Source organism: Bombina bombina, chromosome 1, assembly GCF_027579735.1.
Source record: "Bombina bombina isolate aBomBom1 chromosome 1, aBomBom1.pri, whole genome shotgun sequence".
Taxonomy (NCBI): domain Eukaryota; kingdom Metazoa; phylum Chordata; class Amphibia; order Anura; family Bombinatoridae; genus Bombina; species Bombina bombina.
Genome location: NC_069499.1, coordinates 1,163,968,249 through 1,163,976,517, shown reverse-complemented (window position 1 = coordinate 1,163,976,517; position 8,269 = coordinate 1,163,968,249).

Here is an 8,269-nt window from a genome sequence, read left to right as displayed (position 1 = left end):
ACTTTTTGCCCCACTGTATGTCTGTAAATACATATATACCCTGTTAAATACTTAAATACATATGTAAACCCACCCATACACACACACACATATGTGTGTATAGGGGGGCACATAAGATACCACAGTCAAAACTGGGGGGGGGGGGGGGCATTAATAATTTTCACCACCAAATATTATTGTATATACATACAAACACACACATTATATATATATATATATATATATATATATACACACACACACACACACATACATATACTGTATATATATATTTATATATATATATATATATATATACACACACACACATACACACTTATATAAACATAGATGCAAATATATACAAACACACATAGACACATACTACACACTCACTTATAAATACACACACTCTCATCAACACACATACACACACCCTTACAAACACATACATACCCAATCATGCATTACATACATACATACAAACACTACACACTCATACATACATACACACACTCACACTCATGCTTCATGCACAGCAAAACAATTATATGTATAACATTGACAAACTCACAGTTTTTCTCACACATAAACACACTCTCACACTCACACTCTCTAACACACACAGATACTCACAAACCCGCAAAGACACTGACAAACACACACCAAGACACACTCACACATGCTCACAAACAGACAGAAATACAATCAAAAGTGAAGATTGTGCAGAAGAAAACAAAGTGTGTTTTTTTTGTTTGTTTTTTAGTTACACGGTGCTCACACATCTTGCAAAAGGATTTTTGTACACAAGCCCTGTACGTAGAAACTTTAGGACAAATACTATGGGAATTTAAGGCTATCATAAGAATAAATATTACACATAGGTAAAAAAGTCATTAACGTGATTAAACACATAGATAAAGTCCTGAACATAGTACTGCAAGTAATTGCTTTTCTGATTGGCTCGCCATGTACTGTTGAAAAGTGGCAATATATAAACCTCTTTCATTGGATTAAACACAATGTCTACCTAGGTCAGTACTGCAAACATTAGATTATTTAACTGATTTGAACATATCATTTTTTGCAGCAGATTATCTGTAAAGTCTGTGTAGCTTTACTAACAGACTATAGAATATCACCCCCTGAGTTTCTGTCTTTCTATTAAAGGATTACAAACTTTTATCTTTTTGTTGGTATATTAAAACACATATTTACGATCACTTGGATGTAATAAAAATTACCAACCTCAAATTCTTTCAAAACGAAACTTTTATTTCTTTTTTTTAATTTTCGTCTATAACGTCATCTAATCCAGCCCACTTTTTTAGCCCCTACGTGTATATAACTCTCAACCAATAGTTTTCTCCGCTTTCACATGTAATTATAATATTAATAGGTAGACAATCGCATGCGCACCAAACCGGGACCAAATAGCGCTTGCGCAGTGTGTGTTACTGACACCGCAAATTCCTGGACATCATATAGGGTATAATGCATGCGCATTGTCAATAGCAATCAATACTATTGTTGTGGATGACGTTGCACAATGTCGCACATGCGCAATTGAAATTTCGGCCACCATCTTCAAACTGCGGTTTGCACAGCGGATTGGATAGGAGCCTCAGCTACCAATGGAGTGGGTTCGGAAACAAAAAAAATGTAATATTCGGATTGCAGCAATCAGGTAGGGAACTGAAAAAGACATGCTATGACAAATATGTTTGAAAAGTTTTAAAAAAACAAAAAAGAGCACAATCAGTTTTACTTACAGTGGTCCTTTAAGTACTGTGACTTGTCTAATCTGTATATCCTCCAGTTGTTTTTTTTTTTTTGGTTTTTTTTTGCTCTTTGGGCATCCTGGGGTTTTCCCACAGAAGCAGAGGTTTTTTTGTGGCTTTTGAAATATGAGACTTTTCCAATTAGTTAAAACCCCTAGTTATCACATTGTCATTTCTCATTTTATCCTAAATGTCAAAATCACTTAGGATTGTACAGTTTCCCACTAAACATAGTCACTTTTCCAATCATCAATTTAAATAGCATTAAGGGCTCCATGTACTAAGCCGTCAATTCATCCGTCATTGTAGACGCGGATAAACTCGCCGTTACTCGCCGCGGGCGAAATGGTGTCCGCTGTCGCTATGTACTAATATTCCCCCAATAAATAGACAAGTCTAGCCCGCCGCGAGCAGTTGCGGATTGTTGATAAATTTGACGCCTCGCTCGCCGCGACTAAGCTGATGGTACTTAACTTTCAGTTGAATTGTCTGGCCAATTATTAACACGTGACATGCAAGGTGTCACGAACATCATAGTAGTCGCGGGATATTTTGCTCCTATAAAAGTTCAACTTATCTAAACAACTTTATTATTGTTCAAAATTTTTTGAAGAGTGATAACAGAGCGTTATTTTTGTAATATTTATTTACAATTTGGATATGGCTTCATCTGGATCTGATAATATATAAATATTAATATAAAAATAATTATAAAGATTGACAACTAACAATACAAATTTAAATAGATTACTCTTTAATTACAGTCGACAAATTGGGCGCAATTTATGTACATGGAAATGAGAGACAAATTAGACGCCAGTTATGCTGTAAGTACAATGCTGATATTACTGCCTTTTATATATGTCTAGACTGGCGTCTAGATTGACTTTCCTATTGTTTTGTACCTTGCCCGCCACCTAAAAGGTGGCGAGGCAAAAATAGCGAGGTGGGAGCGGAAATTGTAGCGAGCGGACAAATAGATTTTTTAGTACATTCGTTTTTTGGCGAGTTGGTGGTCAAATGTGTCTAATTACAGTGAAAAATGGAGCGGTAGCGAGGTTTGGCAGATAAGTACGCTCGCAATTTTAAAGATGCGAGTTTTAACATAATTGACGGCTTTGTACATATCAGTTTGCGAGTTTTGACGCGAGATTTGTTGCGGGTAGCTCGCTGACTGCTTAGTACATGGAGCCCATATAGTTGTGAAATTAAATAAACCCTTATGATATAGCAATATTTATGGCAAATATACTCAGTTGTATTTGCCAGTGTTCAGTAATATTTTGCAGCTATATGATGAGGAACATTAGCTCAGCCTCTCTAGGAAGACCCCAGGCACCTTCAGCTAGAAATCACTGTTTATGATGCACAATTGCACATGGCCATGCTGCCTCTCAGTAATACACACACAGTTCTTTCCTCTCCCTGTGCAGGATCCAGCCTTTAGAGCCCGGTGGACGGGAGCTCCCGACATCGCCAACACTAATAAACATTATTAACTCCTATTCTGCTGATCCCTGACATCACTGCCACTATAATAAAGCTATTAACCCCTATTCTGCCGCTCCCCGACATCGTCAACACTATAATAAAGTTATTAACCTCTAAACCTTCGGCCTCCCACATCTCTGCAACTAAATAAACCTTTTAACCCCTAAACCTCTGGCCTACCACATCTCCACCACTAAATAAACCTATTAACCAAAATAGAGACGCTAGTGTTGCAATACTATTATCACATTGACCTGTTTGGATCAGTTATGTTCAACCCAGAAATAAACATAATGCTATTCACAAGAGTGAGACATTAAACACAATACATCCATGTTTATAACAAACCTTGATGTGCTCAGTGCTGTTAAATACTGCTCTGCTTTTAGCTATATGTATTATCTATCGTTGCTCTGATCAAATATGATTATGCTGTTCTCGTTCTAATATTTAGATTTCAATAGTCACTTTTTGACACTATACCATGATTGGGGAATAGATGTTTAGGTCACTATCACCTAGATTACAAATTTGTGTGTTCGTCTTTTAACGCTGAAAATATGGTATTTTCAGCGTTAAAACAGCACCGCCGCCATTACAAGTCTAGTCGGTATAGCTGTACCGCAAGCCTTTTAGCCTGTACCGCAGTGTCAGTCCTGCACTCCTAAAAATGATGTTTTTCAATGGGATTCCCATAGTGCCGGTATTACGAGTTTTGCGTTACAGCCTAAAATTACAAGATCTGTACCGCCATCTAAAGTCAGGAGCTGAGTTTTACACTACAAATTTGTAGCATAAAACTCATAACTAAAGTGTTAAAAGTACACTAACTACCATAAACTACCTATTAACCCCTAAATCGAGGCCCTCCCGCATCGCAAACACTATAATCAATTTATTAACCCCTAATTTGCCACTCCCGATATCGCCTCCACTTAAAAAAATTATTAACCCCTATTCTGCCGCTCCCGACATCTTCACCACTATAATAAACTTAATAACCCCTAAATCGCTGCCCTCCCGTATCACAAACACTATTTAAATATTGTTAACCCCTAATCTGCCGTCCGCCCACATCACCCACACTATACTAAAGTTATTAAGCCCTACACTGCTGCCACTATAATAAACCTATTAGCCCTTAAAAAACCAAGCCCCCCACAACGAAATATACTAAACTATTAACCCCTCAACCGAAAGCCCCCCACATTGCAATAAACTAATTTAAACTAGTAACCCTTAAACCTAATGCCCCCCTAACTTTAGATTAAAATTACAATTTCCCTATCTTCGATTAAATTAAAACTTACGTGTCAAATTAAAGAAACTAAGTTTAAACTAACAATTAAACTAATATAATTATTAAACTGAAATTAAACTACCAATTAAATCAAACTAAACTACACAATAAAAAAATCCTAACACTACTCTAAAAATTACAAAGTATCTAATTACAAAAAATAAAAAAATACTAGGTTACAAAAATTAACTAGCTAGGTAGTTAGTAAATAGTTAATAACTATTTACTAACTAGTCTACCTAGTTAAAATAAATACAAACTTACCTGTGAAATAAAAACTATTAGTTACATTGTAGCTAGCTTAGGTTTATTTCACAGGTAAGTATTTAGTTTTAAATAGGTATTATTTAGTTAATAATTGTAAATTTAATTTAGATCTATTTTAATTATGTTAAAGTTAGAGGGTGTTAGGTTTAGGGGTAGGGTTAGGTTTAGGGGTAGGTGTAGGGGTTAATAGTTTAATTTAGGTTGTTACGATGTGGGGGGCTGGTGGTTTAGGGGTTAATAGGCTTATTTAGTTAATAATTATAATTTTAATTTAGCTATATTTTAATTATGTTAAAGTTAGGGCTTGTTAGGGTTACGTTAGGGTTAGGGTTACGTTAGGGTTAGGTTTAGGGGTTAATATAGTTTAATTTAGGTTGTTGCGATGTGGGGGGTTTAGGGGTTATTAGGTTTATTTAGTGGTAGTAATGTAGGAGGCCAGAGGTTTAGGTCTTAGAAACTTTATTTAGTTGCGGCGATGTTGGGGAGCGGCGGAATAGGGGTTAATAACTTTAATATAGTTGAGGCGATGTTGGGGTGCGGCGGAATAGGGGTTAATAGTTTTATTTAGGTGTCAGCGATATCGGGAGCAGCAGATTAGGGGTTAATAACATTATGTAGGTGTCGGCGATGTCGGGGGCGGCAGATTAGGGGTGTTTAGACTAAGGGTTTATGTTAGGGTGTTAGGTTTAAACTGTATTTTCTTTTTCCCCATAGACATCAATGGCTACGTTATGGAGTTTTTGTTTCTGCGATCCAGGTGTTAGGCTTTTTTTTTTGCCGGCTCTCCCCATTGATGTCTACGGGGAAAGCGTGCATGAGCATGTCAAAACACTGCTTGTATTTGGGTGCGGTATGAAGCTCAAAATCTCCATATCGCACGCGCAAGCCGGGTTTTTTTAAACTTGTAATGGCAGCAGTATAGGGGGTTAAATAACGCCACTTTTGTGGCGTTCTTTACTTTCCGTATAGCGCTCAAAACTCGAAATCTAGATGATTGAATCAAAATCGCTGTCACTAAATAAAGTTTTTAACCCCTAAACCTCTGACCTCCCACATCAACTCCACTAAATAAACCAATTAACCCCTAAACTGCCAGCTCCCACATCGCAAAAAAAACTAAATTAAACTATTAACCCCTAAACCTAACAACCCCCTAATAATTTCAATAGTCACTTTGTTTTTTGACACTATACCATGATTGGCGAAATTCACATTGTTTACATTTGGGACTTTTAATATTAGATGTTAAGGTATTCACATACTGATTGTATACACTATACATTTGTTGATGTTTATATGTTCTCACTGTAGTAACCTGGCAGCTACTGTAAGGTTGCTATGGTTACTGTCTTTTGGCAGAATTTTTTAATTTGTGTTGGGAAAGGGACTTAGTATTTTTAAGCTGTACTGATTGTATGGAGCACTGCTTGGTATGAGGAAGGGATATATATAAAGAGAGAGAGAGAGAGAGAGAGAGAGAGAGAGAGGTAGATACAAGTGCACTCTCACAAACAGGATAGACTTGCCAGGGTGCTGAGTAAAATTTCAAATATGTGTAGAAGAATACAGCACTCACTGGGCTTGACTTCAAAAAGTGTTCTTTATTCCAGTGATATTTTGGGGCTTGTACCCCTTCATCAGACAAACAAATACAAGTGAAAATCCAACTTAAATACCATATAGACCCCTCAAAAAAATGCCAAAGCAGTTGTCATAGTAATTACAAAAGAAGGGAAAAAGCATACCTATACAATCTAAAAATATTCTAAAAATAACATTGATGCAATGTTAAATACAAAGTATCCACATGTGTGAGTAGAACTATTATCTAATTAATGCCTAATAAAAGAATGCGTGTGACCCAGATACAAGCAGTGTAAACAGTGTCAGTGCTATACATCCCATAGTAATCTAATATCATAATGATACAAACAAAGAATTTAAAACAACGGATCCAGATGTGAATCATAGATAAAACATTGTCTTATATGTAGTTGTCACAACTAAGTATCTATTAGCAGAATGCCCATAGCTAGCAAAAAATGGGATAAACAAACTAAAAATTTTGTGCTAGAGGGTAAATAGCAGTTACATGATTGTACAAAAAGTGGCAACCTACTGTTAACAGTGGAAATAGCTCTTGCTCAACAGTGAACACAGAAAGTTCACCACTAATGTCATATCTACATGTTATATCTAGAGTAGAAACAAGTGTGTCTCCAATTTTCAAGTAAACTTTTCATTGCTAGGAGTTCCTTTTCACCTACATGATAATTTAATTCTGGGGGTGTTAGAACACATGAGTAATATGCTACTGGGTACAATAGTCTGGGGGAAGGAGATTTTTGGAACAATACTGCTCCAAAGGCGGTCTGAAGTGTCTACTTCAAGGGTATACTGGAGATGAGGATTGGGGTATGATAATACAGGGGCAGTAGTGAACACTTTCTAAAGATAATAAAAAGCATCATTAGCAGATTTATTCCAAGTAAATTGAGATTCTGGTTTAGTGAGATTTGTAAGTGGTTTAGCGATAGTTGAGAAGTCCTTTCTAAATTTCCTATAGAAATTTTCAAAACCAATAAACTTCTGTATTTGCTTTTTGTTCTTAGGTACGGGCCAGTCCAGTATGGATTGGATCTTTGTTTTCTCCATGTATATACCCTTTGGGGTAATGTGGTACCCCAAAAAGGTAATATCAGAAGTATGGAAGGTACATTTCTCTGGTTTACCATATAAATGATGTGCTTGTAACCTAGTGAGGACTGTCCTGAAATGTTTAATGTGATCAGTTAGATTGGATGAGAATATTAGTATATCATCCAAATATATGACTAATAGGTCACGGAATACATCATTGATGAATCTTTAGAAAGTCGTAGGGGCGTTACAAAGCCCAAAGGGCATCACTGTACACTCGAACAAACAGTATCGAATACGAAAAGCGGTGAACCACTTGTCACCAGAGCGAACACGGATAAGGTTGTATGCACCCCTTAGATTTAACTTAGTGTATATAGTAGATCCGTGTAGCCGTTCAATCAACTCTGGGGTGAGTGGTAAGGGATACCTGTCATTCAAGATAGCGTCCCTTAGATTCTGATTGGCTGATAGAATTCTTTCAGCCAATCGGAATTAAGGTAGAAAAAATCCTATTGGCTGATTCAATCAGCCAATAGGATTGAGCTTGCATTCTATTGGCTGATTGGAACAGCCAATAGAATGCAAGCTCAATCTTATTGGCTGATTGGATCAGCAAATAGGATTTTTTCTACCTTAATTCTGATTGGCTGATAGAATTCTATCAGCCAATCGGAATATAAGGGATGCCATCTTGGATGACGTCACTTAAAGGTACCTTCATTCGTCTTTAGTCGTCGGATGAAGATGATGCTCCGCATCGGATGTCTTGAAGATGGACCCGCTCCGCGCGGGATGGATGAAGATAGAA